The sequence below is a fragment of the Eptesicus fuscus genome, chromosome 6 (genome assembly GCF_027574615.1).
Source record: "Eptesicus fuscus isolate TK198812 chromosome 6, DD_ASM_mEF_20220401, whole genome shotgun sequence".
Lineage (NCBI taxonomy): Eukaryota > Metazoa > Chordata > Mammalia > Chiroptera > Vespertilionidae > Eptesicus > Eptesicus fuscus.
This window is the reverse complement of record NC_072478.1, coordinates 106,055,517-106,069,129: the sequence shown is the minus strand read 5'-3', so window position 1 is coordinate 106,069,129 and position 13,613 is coordinate 106,055,517. Positions and strand designations below refer to the sequence as shown.

Below are 13,613 nucleotides of genomic sequence, written 5' to 3'. Positions count from 1 at the left end.
TTACTCAAGAATCTTCTAAAAACCGCTGAGAAACTTGAAGAGACCTTCAAGGACCTTAATGAGAATACCAAACAAATGGAAAAGGACCAGTCAGAAATTACGCATACACTGTCTGAAATAAAGAATATACAGAGTAGACCACCGCACCCGAAGAGTCAAACCAAAGAGCTGGAATATGAGGAAGAAAAAAACACCCAACCAGAGAGGCAGAAAGAAAGAAGAATCCAAAAGTGTGAGGATAGCATAAGGAGCCTCCAGGATGGCTTTAAGCGTACCAATATCCGAATTTTTGGGGGTGCCAGAAGAGAGAGAGCAAGATACTGAAAACCTATTTGAAGAAATAATGACAGAAAACTTCCCCCACCTGGTGAAAGAAATGGACTTACAAGTTCAGGAAGCGCACAGAACTCCAAACAAGAGGAATCCAAAGAGGACCACACCAAGACACATCATAATTAAAATGCCAAGGGCAAAAGACAAAGAGAGAATCTTACAAGCAGCAAGAGAAAAACAGTTAGTTACCTACAAGGGAGCACCCATATGACTGTCAGCTGATTTCTCAACAGAAACTATGCAGGCCAGACAGGAATGGCAAGAAATATTCAAAGTGATGAATAGCAAGAAGCTACAACCAAGACTACTCTACCCAGCAAAGTTATCATTCAGAATTGAAGGGCAGATAAAGAGCTTCACAGATAAGAAAAAGCTAAAGGAGTTCATCACCACCAAACCAGTATTATATGAAATGCTGAAAGGTATTCTTTAAAAGAGGAAAAGAAGAAAAAGTAAAGATAAAAATTATGAACAACAAATATCTATCAACAAGTGATTCTAAAAGTCAAGTGAATTAAAAATCTGAGGAACAGAATAAACTGGTAAACATAATAGAATCAGAGGCATAGAATGGGAGTGGATTGATAATTCTCAGGGGGAAAGGGGTGTCCGTGTGGGGGGTATGGGAAGAGACTGGACAAAAATCATACACCTATGGATAAGGACAACGGGGGGGAGGGAACCGGGTAATGGGGAGATATGGGGGGAAAAAAGGAGAAACAATTGTAATAATCTGAACAATAAAGATTTATTTTTAAAAAAAAAGATAAATAAATCCCAGATACCAGGGCCTCCGCTTGGGTCCCCGGGGGGCGAGGCCGGCCTGCAAACCACCACAGGCCTCTTTCCCAGGCCGCCCCATGCCCCAAGGGAACCCCCACCCTGATCCGGGACACCTTTCAGGGCAAACCAGCAGGGCCCCACCTGTGCACCAGGCCTCTATCCTAATAAAAGAATAATATGCAAATTGATCATCACTCCAACACACAAGATGGCTGCCCCCTATGTGGACACAAGATGGCCAGCAGGGGAAGGGGTTGGGAGGGATCAGGTCTGCAAGGGAGGGCAGTTGTGGGTGATCAAGCCAGCAGGGGAGGGCAGTTGGGAGGGACCAGGCCTGCAAGGGAGGGCAGTTGGGGGTGATCAAGACTGCAGGGGAGGGCAGTTAGGGGCAAACAGGCTGGCAGGGGAGTGGTTAGGGGGTGATCAGGCTGGCAGGCAGAAGCAGTTAGGGGCAATCAGGAAGGCAGGCAGGCGAGCAGTTGGGAGCCAGTAGTCCAGGATTGTGAGAGGGATGTCCAACTGCCCGTTTAGGCCAGATTCTACCTGGATCAGGCCTAAACGGGCAGTCGGACATCCCTCGAGGGGTCCCAGATTGGAGGGTGCAGGCTGAACTGAGAGACACACACCCCCGTGCACGAATTTCATGCACCGGGCCTCTAGTTATCAATAAGACAAGATATAGCCAAGTGTTGGAGAGGTTGTGGAGAAAAGGGAAACCTGATATACTGCTGATTGGACTGTAAATTGGTGCAACCACTACGAAAAACAGTACACAGGTTCCCCCCAAAATTGAAAACAGAGCTACCATATGGCCCAACAATCTCTCCTCTGGCTACATACATGAAAAATTTGAAAACACTGTTTCACAAAGATTTATGTATCCCTATGTTCATTACAGCGTTATTCCAAATAGCCACGACGTGGAAACAACCTAAGTGTCCTTTGACCAATGACTGGATAAAGAAATGGCTATACTACTCAGCCATAAAAAAGAAAAAATATCTCCATTTGTGACACCATGGATGGATCTTGAGAGTATCATGCTTAGTGAAATAAGTCTGACAAAAATGCACAAGAACCGCATGATTTCTCTCATATGTGGATATAAAAAAAGCAACAAAACAAACAACATAGATATAGACATCAGTATGGTGATTACCAGAGGAAGGGGGACAGGGGCAGGTAGAAGAGGGCAAAGAGGGGATAAATGGTGATGGAAGGAAACTAGACTTTGGGTAAACACACACAACACAATATACAGAGGATGTATCATAGAACTGTGCTTGAAACCTATATTATTAATCAATGTAACTCTAATAAATTCAATTTAAAAAGAACAAACAAAATACACTCATAGATACAGACAACAGAATGCAGTTACCAGATGGGAAGGGAGCTAGGGGGAGGATGAAGAGGGTAAAGGGGGTCAAATATATGATGACTAAAGGAGACTAGATCTTAGGGGGTGAGCACACAATGGAGTACACAGATGTTGTTTATAAAGTTGAACACCTGAAACTTACACAATAGTATTAACCAATTTTACCCAAATAGATTTAATAAAAATGAAAATAAAAGTATAATAAAAAATAAATTTTAAAATAATAAAAAGAGTTAATAGTCAAGCCGAAACCGGTTTGGCTCAGTGGATAGAGCGTCGGCCTTCGGACTGAAAGGTCCCAGGTTCAATTCCGGTCAAGGGCATGTACCTTGGTTGCGGGCACATCCCCAGTGGGGGGTGTGCAGGAGGCAGCTGATCGATGTTTCTTTTTTTTTTTTTTTTTTAATCGATGTTTCTAACTCTCTATCCCTCTCCCTTCCTCTCTGTAAAAAAATCAATAAAATATATATTTAAAAAAAAAAAGAGTTAATAGTCAAATAATATCAGCATTTTCCAACTTAGATAATACAACATTGTATATCAAGATTGTTTTACAGCCGAAACCGGTTTGGCTCAATGGATAGAGCATCGGTCTGCAGACTGAAAGGTCCCAGGTTCGATTCCGGTCAAGGGCATGTACATTGGCTGTGGGCACATCCCTGGTAGGGGGTGTGCAGGAGGCAGCTGTTCGATGATTCTCTCTCATCGATGTTTCTAGCTCTCTATCCCTCTCCTTTCCTCTCTGTAAAAAATCAATAAAATATGTTTAAAAAAAAAAAAAAAAAGATTGTTTTACATAAAATATATATTTTTTAAAAAAGGAACTGTGATTTATTTTACATCTAATTTAGTTAGAATGTCAAGCTTGTAGTTAAGCAGATTATTAGTAGCGCTTTAAAAACAAGATTCCTCATGAATAGCACACACAGTGGCCTGAAGCTACAGTGTGAAAAAGAATCTGATGAAATTTCTACTTCTAATTTCTCTGTAAAGGTCATTCAACCCCCTGACATTCAGTCCTTTCATCTGGGCGTCAGATCAGACTGCTTAGGTATAAACCTAGCTTCACCATTTAGTAAATCAGTAACTGCGCAAAACACTTAACCACTTGAGCCCAGTTCTTCCATACGATTATTTAAAAATGGAATTGAGTTAAATATGTATAAAGTGTTTAGCATAGTGCCTGGGACATAGCAAGTGTCACATTATTATTATTATTATATGTGAAACAGAAACAGCTATTCTTATCCTGTAAGGCTGTGTTAAAGATTAAATAAAATATGAGAAGGCAGTCTTGGCCAAAAGGCTGTTGGTTGGAGCACCATCCGGACACCAAAAAGTGGAAAGTTTGATTCCCAGTCAGGCACATACAGGAGGCAACCAAATGACGTTTTTCTCTCACACTGATATTTCTCTTTCTTGCTTCTTTCCATTCTCTCAAAAGAAAACCCCAAAAAGCAATAGAAAAAATATCTTTGGGTGAGGAATACATATACACACACACACACACACATATGAGGAGGCATTTTGTATATGGTAAAAGCCATCAAAACAAGAGCTTTATCACAAGTACACAGTAGATGCAGTGTTTATTTATAACTAGTGGCCTGGTGCACGAAATTCATGCACGGGGGAGGGGGGTGAGGTGAGGAGGAGGTGTCCCTCAGCCTGACCTACACCCTCTCCAATCTGGAATAACCTCTCACAATCCAGAACCACTGGCTCCTAAGCGCTCACCTGCCTGCCTGATGCCCCTAACTGCCTATCTGCTCTCCCCTCCTGGCCTGATCCCCCTTAACTACCTATTTGCTCTCTCCTTCTGGCCTAAATCCTCTAACTGCCTATCTGCTCTCCCCTCCTGGCCTGATCCCCCTTAACTACCTATTTGCTCTCTCCTTCTGGCCTAAATCCTCTAACTGCCTATCTGCTCTCCCCTCCTGGCCTAAATCCCCTGTCTATGTGCTCTCCCTTCCTCTCCGTGCCTTCAAACCCCAGTGCAGGAGTGCTGAGAGCTCTCCGCCAAGGCCCCACCCCTGCCCTGATACCTCCCCCCCTCGAGGCCGGGCGGTGCCACAGGCCTTCGCACACCTCCGCCAGGGGGGCCGCTCCCTGTGCAGCCTCATGTCCCTGAAGCGCAAGTCCCCGCCCAGCCTGGTCATGACTGTGACACTGTTAGGACCAATTAGCATATTACCTCTTTACTATATAGATAAGAGTTGACAATGCAGCCAAACAAGGGGGGATGACTGTATTTTTCTCTTACAAGTTACTTTTCACGAGGATTAAAACTATTCACAGTAAAACCCTTACTTCTCTCTATAAAAGAAACTTTGTTTTCCCTCTGGAAGTAGCAAGAAACTATGTCTTTCACTTCTTGATCAGCAACTGAAGAAAATTGTTAAACAAACAAAAGTGAAATCCAGAAATTGGAAATTCCACCCAAAATAGATTTCAGTTCTTGCCTCTTCCTTTTATTATGAAAATTATGTTTATGACTATATTTTATAGTAAAATATCAGTTAATGCTTCTAAAGTAAAACAAAAAATTAGCACATATTTCATAATTTCGTAACTGTGGAGAATCTTTGGTAGTTCTACTATATTTTGAAAATTTAAGTAAACTAGATGACAGTTATTCCGTTAGAGACGGGTCTGTCTCTAACAATCATTTTCTTCTCATTCTTCTATTTGTGTTACTTCTCCATTTTTCCTTCCAATGCATATCCCTAGACTTTTGTAGTGTTCTTGCTTTCCATAGTAATCTCCATAAATATGCCTGTCACTGCTCTGGACGCTGATTTGGGGGTAATAAAAGATGTTTCAAATGTACTGAATTAATCTCTGAACATTCCAGGGAAAGGTGGGCAAAGCAGAGTCAAGTACAGGCTGGGAGAAGCTGACATGCTCATCATACCAGCCCCACACAATGCTCCTCCTAACATATTTTCCAAGTGTCTATAAATGAATTTTGCTCTTCATTCAAATTCTAGCTTCTTAACCAGTATTTGGATATCCATTCTTTCTAAGCCTGTACTAACATTTTATCAGTATTAAATCAACACAACAAAAACTTAATAATGGCTATTTCTAAGTAATAATTTTAAGGTAGTTTATATTTTTTGCTTCCTTATATTTTCTGATTTTTCTATACTAAATTGGTTATTATTTACAATAACACTTAAAATTAAAATACGGTAAAAGAATTCATTCAAACAAATATTTATTGTGGGCCTGCCACATGATGTAAATAATATGTTGTACATCATGGTGAATAAATATCAAAAAATACAACATGGATCCTGCCTCAAAGACCTTGAGAATCCCTTCAATGAAAAAATCCTAACCTATCCTATATAATAAAAACCCAGCAACTGAACGGAGGAACAACCAGAACGACCGGTTGACCAGTGACTATGACACACACTGACCACCACGGGCAGATGCTCAACACAGGAGCTGCCCCCTGGTGGTCAGTGCACTCCCACAGTGGGAGCGCTGCTCCGCTGACCAGGATGAGCGGCTGCGCCCATTGGGCCGATCCCCACAGGCCACACTCCCCACCAGTACATGAAGCCTGTGCACTGGGCCTCTAGTATGCATATAACTAACTACACTAAAAGTATAAAGTCATTAGTGAAATAAAAAGACTATTCCAATTGGGAAGGGCAGGCAGTCAGGAAATGCTTAGCGGAGAGAGCAGTATCACGCTAACTTGAATGTTGGGCCAGCTCCAGGCTTAGCCTTTAGAGGACGCAGCAGCTTCCACCTTGGGCTCTTGAAGCCCAGAGTCACCATGTGGAAAGCCCTGACACACGACATGGAGAGGGAAAGCCCAGTGGAACCCAGTCTTCCCGCAGTCTCTGACAAGGCTAGGGAGTGAAGAAGCCATTTTGGAAGTGGGTCCTCCAGCCCCAGCCACCTCGTTTGACAGCAAGTGGATGAGAAAAAAACATGGCCCAGGTGAGCACTTCCCAATCTCCGGACTCACAAAACTGTTAACAAATAAAACTGTTGTATTAAGTCACTAAGTTTGGGTGTGGTTTGCTATGCGTCAATAACTAACTAAAGCTCAACTTTTAGTATCTATCCAATGGGAAGCAATGGAGAGTTGTGCTTTAAGAAAATCAACCTAGTTGCAATATATAAGACAGACTGTAGAAGACATCTAGTGGCAGGAAACCCAGAAACAAGAGCTAGTGAAGTCTGAACTAGAGCTAACAGTAAGCAGGGGAGGGAAAAGATACAAGATACTGACTAGAGAATTAGATTCAATAGGATTTTTGTATGTACTAGCAATTAGCCATCAGGGCAAGAGAAAGAAAGGAGTCAAAGGTGACTTCGATGTTGAGATCAGGTGACTGAAGAATGGTGGTACTATCCTATCTAATAAAGAGGGGATATGCTAATTGACCCTCACACTATCGCAAATATGCCGGGGCCCACAGCCAAAAAAGTGAAAATATACTAATTGACTGCCATTCCCACAAAGATGGCGGCATCCAGTCCCCTCAGCCCAGCCGGGTGGCAGGCATGGCAAGGCCGGGCCCACCCCCACGCAGGCCCAGCCGCTCTGCGCACCTGCCTTCGGAGTCCCCCATTCCCCTCAGTCACCCAAGTCCAGCCCAAGGCACAGGCAAGCCTTGGATGGCAGCTGCCCAGCCACCCAGGGCCACCCAAAGTGCAGGTAACCAGGGCCGGCCGAGGCTTGCGCTGCTGGCAGTGGCGGCAGCAGAGGTGTGACGGGGTGTCGCTTTCCCCTGATCGCCAGGTCACCTCCTGCCCCTGAGGGCTCCCGGACTGTGAGAGGGGCAGGCCGGGCTGAGGGACCCCCCCTGTCCAGTGCATGAATTGTCATGCACCAGGTCTCTAGTTAAGAAAGAATAAGGCAGGTGATGAATTCAGAATAAGAAAATGCAATGCATGTTAATTTTAATACATAAACAAAAATGAAAGACCTAAGGTAGAATACCATCCATAATTACATGCATAATTATGCAAATAATTAGTATGGAGTTTAAGCAGAGTTTAAAAAAGCTCTAAAAATCCTGTAATCAGTATCTTTCTACAATAGAAGTTTTAATAAAAAAATTAAATTAAAAATCTTCATTGGGGAGGAGAAACCAAGATGGCAGCATAGGTAAACACCTAAACTGCTGCCTCACACAACAATTTCAAAACTACAACTAAAAGACAAAACGGACATCATCCAGAACCACAGGAAGGCTGGCTGAGAGGAAATTCTACAACTAGAAGGAAAGAGAAAAGCACACTGAGACTCAGAGGAGCTGCGGAAGTAAAGTGCAGAGGTACGGAGGCGCACACGCGGAGAGGGCTGGCAACTGAGTACACAGCTGGCTTTCTCAACTGGGAGGGAGACAAAAGCTCCCGACTGCTCTGAACTCCAGTTCCTGGGGAGACTCTGGGGACCCAGACTCATACGGGGAGAAACTGGACTGCCTGGCAGCGGGCGAAACTCGAGGGCGGCTTTCTCTGAGGTGCTTGCAGCGATTACTATGGGACACTGAGACCCAGGGACCTCTTAGGACAGGGCTGATGGGAAGCCATTGCTGTTTGCTCCGTCCTGAGACTCCGCCCCATCCAAGCTGAATGCAGAGGCGTTTGCATATGAATGCCCTGGTCCTTTGAATTCTAAACTTACCTAACAAACTGCAGCTGAGTCAGTGAGACCCAGAACATCCAAAAGAAGGCCCAAGGCCCCGAAGCAGCTTGCATTGCTTCATAGCTGGGCCTCGTCTGGGCAAACAAAGAAGAGGAATCTGCAGATCTCTCCGTAGCTCCTGCTGGGTGGCCTCAGGCAAAGGCTAAATTAGTACCTTCTTGGAGATCCAAGAGCCAGTGTACCCAGGGGTCAGAGTGGGACCATCCAGATTACAACTCCTCAGATCCATAAGGGACACACTCAGGGGGCAGACTCAGTGAGCACCAAAGCCCCACTGAAGCAAGTCTTGTCTCATAAGGGTGTCTTTAGCACAGAAGTTCTCCCATCGTAGACACAGCTGATCCTCACAGCCAATTAGCCTGGAGGTCAATTGCCCCCAGTGATACCAACAACAATGAAGGCTTAACTACAACAAGACTGTGCACACAGCCCACAAGAGGTGCACCAAGGTTGTCCACCTCAGGTAACTGGGGAGGCTAAGCCACTGGGCCCTATAGGACACCTAGCACACAAAGCCACTCTATCAACTCAGGAAAACAGCCAAAATGCAGAGACAAACAAAAGGTCACAAATGACAGAAATGGAGGAAAGCAAACTACTGGATATAGAGTTCAAAACCACCATTATAAGGTTTTTCAACAATTTTCTAGAAAAGTCTGATAAATTTAGTGAGACCCTCAAGGATATGAAAAAGGACCAACTAGAAATTAAGCATACACTGACTGAAATGAAAAATAATATACAGAGATCCAACAGCAGACTAGAGGAACGCAAGAATCAAGTCAAAGATTTGAAATACAAAGAAGCAAAAATCACTCAACTGGAAAAGCTAAAAGAAAAAAGAATCCAAAAATATGAAAACAGTATAAGGAGCCTCTGGGACAACTTCAAGTGAACCAACATCCGAATTATGGGGGTGCCAGAAGAAGAGAGAGAGCAAGATACTGAAAACCTATTTGAAGAAATAATGACTGAAAACTTACCCCATCTGGTGAAAGAAATAGACTTACAAGTCCAGGAAGCGCACAGAACCCCAAACAAAAGGAATCCAAAGACCACACCAAGACACATCATAATTAAAATGCCAAGAGCAAAAGACAAAGAGAAAATATTAAAAGCAGCAAGAGAAAAACAGTTACTGCAAGGGAGTACCCATAGGATTGTCAGCTGATTTCTCAACAGAAACTATGCAGGCCAGACGGGAGTGGCAAGAAATATTCAAAGTGGTGAATAGCAAGAACCTACAACCAAGATTACTCTACCCCCAGCAAAGCTATCATTCAGAATTGAAGGTCAGATAAAGAGCTTCACAGATAAGAAAAAGCTAAAGGAGTTCATCACCGCCAAACCAGCATTATATGAAATGCTGAAAGGTATTCTTTAAGAAGAGGAAAAAAAACGTAGATAAAAATTATGAACAACAAATACATATCTATCATCAAGTGAATCTAAAACTCAAGTGAGTAGAAAATCTGATGAACAGAATAAACTGGTGAATATAATAGAATCAGGGGTGTGGGGGTGCGGGAAGAGACTGGACAAAAATCGTACACCTATGGATGAGGACAGTCGCGGGGGGGGGGGGGGGGGGGCAGGGGGGGGTGGGAACCGGGTAGAGGGGAACTATGGGGGGAAAAAAGAGGAACAATTGTAATAATCTGAACAATTAAAAGATTTATTTTTTAAAAATCTTCATTGGGTAGCCTAGAGTTTAACATATAACATTAAGATTGCCCTTAAAAATTTTTTTTCCCTTAACTGTCAACTGAATATTGGTTCAGAAACTAGAATAGTTAAGTAAGCACTTTTTCATCTACAAGGGGTAAAAAAAAAAAAAAAAAAAATCAATGTTTTCAATGACCTTTTTATAATTGAATCCTCTTGACACCCTGTCCTTTTTTTCCCTGCCTACAGATTCTACCGTTGCGTGTTTTAATATAGCACTGAGAGTTTGTTTTTAAACCATAAAACTCATCACAGTAGAATCAAAATTCTTGCCAAGGCCTGCAAAATGCTGCCTCCTATGACACTTGCTGACACCGCTAGCCTCACCTCTTACTTCTCCCCTTCACCATCCGCAGTGAGAATGGCTGTTTGAGTGTGCCATGCTCCTCCTTCACTTCCAGCTCTTTTCTCTGGCTGGGATAACTCTTCACTGCTTCTTGTTGACCAAATGAACTCTATCATCCTTCACTTCTTCATCTTAAATGTCACTTCCTCAGAGAAAAACCTCTCCTGACTATCCCCAGTATTCATGCACACATGTCTCACTCCTTCAAAGGACTTGGCACACTAGTAATCTACAATTATTTAGGAAGCTGTGTTTAATATCCACTTCCTCTGCTAAAACAAGTTCTAAGAAGTGGGACCTTACATCTTATTTGTTCCCATAGTCCCAGGACATAGCACACTGACAGACACAAATTAATACTCCATAAGAGTCTTTTGAATAAATATTCACCGGTATAGCAGGATAATTAGGAGCATGAACTCTGGAATTAAACTGAGTTCAAATTCCAGTCAGACAGCTGTAAGCTTTGTGATTAGGTAAGTTGTTTTTCAGCACCTCATTTTCTTTCTTTTAAAAATAAGAATAACGAAACCCACGTCACTGAGGATTAAGAGTTACTATATGGAAACCACTTAGAACAATATCTGGCACATAGCATCATGTTTTGTCCTATTATGACTAGCAATGAGGATAAGGTAACATGGTTAGGGCCCTAGGCGGTTTGGCTCAGTGGATAGAGGGTCAGCCTGCAGACCAAAGGGTCCAAAGGGTCACGGGTTTGATTCCCGTCAAGGGTACAAACCGGGTTGCAGGCTCCTCCCCGGCCTGGGCCCCAATCGGGTCCGTGCAGGAGGAAACCAATCAATGTGTTACTCTCACATTGATATTTCTCTCTCTTTCCCTCTATCTTCCACTCTCTCTAAAAATCAATGGGAAAAATATTCTCCAGTGAGGATTAACAACAACAAAAAAACATGGTTAGGGCCTGGCTGCTGTGGCTCAGTGGTTGAGTGTCCATCCACCAACCAGAAGGCCACGGTTCCATTCTGGTCAGGCACATGCCCGGATTTCGGGCTCCATCACGTGGCAGGGTGCACAGGAGGCAGCCGATCAATGATTCTCTCTCATCATAGGTGTTTCTATCTCTCTCTTTCCACCTCCCTTTCTCTCTGAAATCAATAAAAGTACATTTTTTAAAAAATAACATGGTTAGGTGTGAAGTTACTTACGATGTCTCTGAAATCTTAACAAAATATAGTAAGCACTCATAAAATAGCAGCCATCAGCCTGATGGGGTGGCTCAGTTGGTTGGAGCTTGTGACATACACCAAAGGGTTTGATTTCTGTCAGGGCACATATTTAGGCTATGCTTCGGGTTTGATCCTGGGTCTGGCAAGAACCGGTGCCAACCAATCCATGTTCCTCTTTCACATAGATGTTTCTCCCTCTGTCTCCCCTCCTTTTTCTCCATAATCAATGAACATATTCTCCGGTGAGAATTAAGGGGCGCGGGGGGGGGGGGTGCTCGAGGAAATAGCTGCTCTGGACGGTGTGGCTCAGTTGGGGGGTTGCCAGTTCAATTCCCTGTTAGGGCACAGGCCCGCTTCGGGCTGGATCCCTGGTGCAGGCGGCAGCCTATGGATGTTTCTCTCACACCTCTCCCTCTCTCTCTCTCTCTCTCTCTCTCTCTCGCTCTCTCTCTCTCACTCAAAATCAATAAAAATGTTTGTGTGTTTTTTTAAATAGCGGCCATCAGTTAGCAAACACGGATGCTCTCATCTATCCTACTTCATAAACTTTCAGCCTCCCTGACTCGCATCAACTTCCTTCATCGGATTTCTCCAGGGGGCTGAAGCCTCTATTTAGGTTTTAGAAGCAGGGCCCAAGTCTGGCCTTGGCTCTCCGGCGATTTCCTCCAATCCAACCACTGCCTACCCGCTAGCCCTCCCGGAGGATATGGTCATTGCTGCAACAAGTCACAACAAAAACAGGGCAAGGCCGACTCTGCGCGGCCCTCCTCGGACGAGGTGCTCGAGGCGGAGTGTGTCCCGTCCTCGCCCCGCGGTGCGCACAGCTTCCCTCTCCGTTAGCAACGCGCCTGGGCCGGGCCCCACCGAGGCTCTGAGCACCGCGTTTCCGAGTTTCCCCCGCGGTTCCGGCCGCTGTCTGTGGGAAGCGGCCCTAGGAACCAAGCCGGGCCCCGCGGGCACCCGGCGCGGGCGGTCACGAGACCGAAGTGGCCCGAAGTGGTGGCGCCGCGTTGCACGGGGTTGCGGCCACGTCCCGCGGGCGCATCGCTCCGGCCCCTCGGCCCGCGCTGCAGGCACGTCCGTTAGGGTCGCCTTCTCCGCGGCGGGCTCGGGCGCCCCGGGACGTCCTCTCCAGGGCTGCAGAGCTGTCGCCGGCTTTGTGGGGACACACCCCTCCGGAGCGGGGTGCGGGGCGGCGGCCCGCCAGCCCCCGGGCCGGCCCCCGAAGTTCAGTCACAGCGCCTCGCCCCCCGCGCTCCAGGCCGCGCTCGGCTCCACGGACGCCGCCTCCCGTGCGGTCGCCCAGGAAGTCGGACTTTCGGCGCCTTCGCCCTCGCGCCGCAGGCCGACGGGCCGGCCCGCGAAACTTCCCGAAGTGACGGGAGCGGGGCAGGGCCCTCCGGCCGCGTGCGCCTTTGTCGCCCCCGCCTCACAGACGCCCCGCGCGGCCCGCGCCCCCGCCGCCCCTCACGGCCGAGGCCCCCGCCCGACCCCGCGCTGGAGGAGGCGCCGGGCGGAGACGCCACTCGCCTCAGGAGCCCGCGGAGGAGCCGCGCGCCCGCGGCCGACACTTACTCGCCACTCACCTCTCCGGCTCGCGAGGCGGGCTCGGAAGCCCCTGTCGCCGGGCTCCCAGTCACCACAAGCCGCAGCCGGCAGCTCCGTCGCGGCCGCGGAGGCCACAGCCGCGCTCCTTCCGGCCCCGCCGCGTCGTCAGCGCGCGCCTGCGCACAGCGCCCCCTCCCGACTGCTGACAGGAAGAACCATAGAGGCACCGGGCGGGGCGAGGGGCTGGGGAGGGGACCATAGAGAGGGCCGCCCGGCCGCCGCTCCCTCCCGCTCTCCGCCCACCGAGTCTCGACTCCCCCTCTAGGCGGGAGGACCGAAGGAACCGAGACTCCCGCAACCCCGGGAGGTGTGGCCGGCGCCCTCGAGTTGGAAAGGGCGGGGCAGGTGGCCTTGGAAATGTACCTGCCGTGCACCTATTTCCACCCGCCGCCTTGGCAGTCATTCATTCATTCCACACGAGTCTTCGGAGGGCTTCCCGTGCGCCGGGCACTGTGCTAGGCACTGGGGATACAAAGGTGGAGAGAGAGGTCCCTGTTCCATTGAAGCTTATGTTTGAGCGGGCAAGTCAGTAACTAACTTGTGAACCAACTAGCGAACTAACTAACT

General features: G+C 46.7%; 1 protein-coding gene across 8 annotated transcripts in view; it reads right to left on the bottom strand.

Moving 5' to 3' along the window:
* Positions 1-13,169, bottom strand: part of RNF216 (ring finger protein 216) — a 111,904-nt gene extending 98,735 nt beyond the window's left edge. For 4 of the 8 annotated variants that reach the window (XM_054718180.1, XM_054718182.1, XM_054718183.1 and 1 more), the window contains exon 1: positions 13,025-13,168. The gene's annotated coding sequence lies outside the window, so the exon portion shown is untranslated. Of the gene's footprint in view, positions 1-13,013 lie in introns of all 8 variants that reach the window. The other 4 variants (XM_054718177.1, XM_054718181.1, XM_054718179.1 and 1 more) reach the window with 2 other exon arrangements.
* Positions 13,170-13,613: the final 444 nt, after the last annotated feature.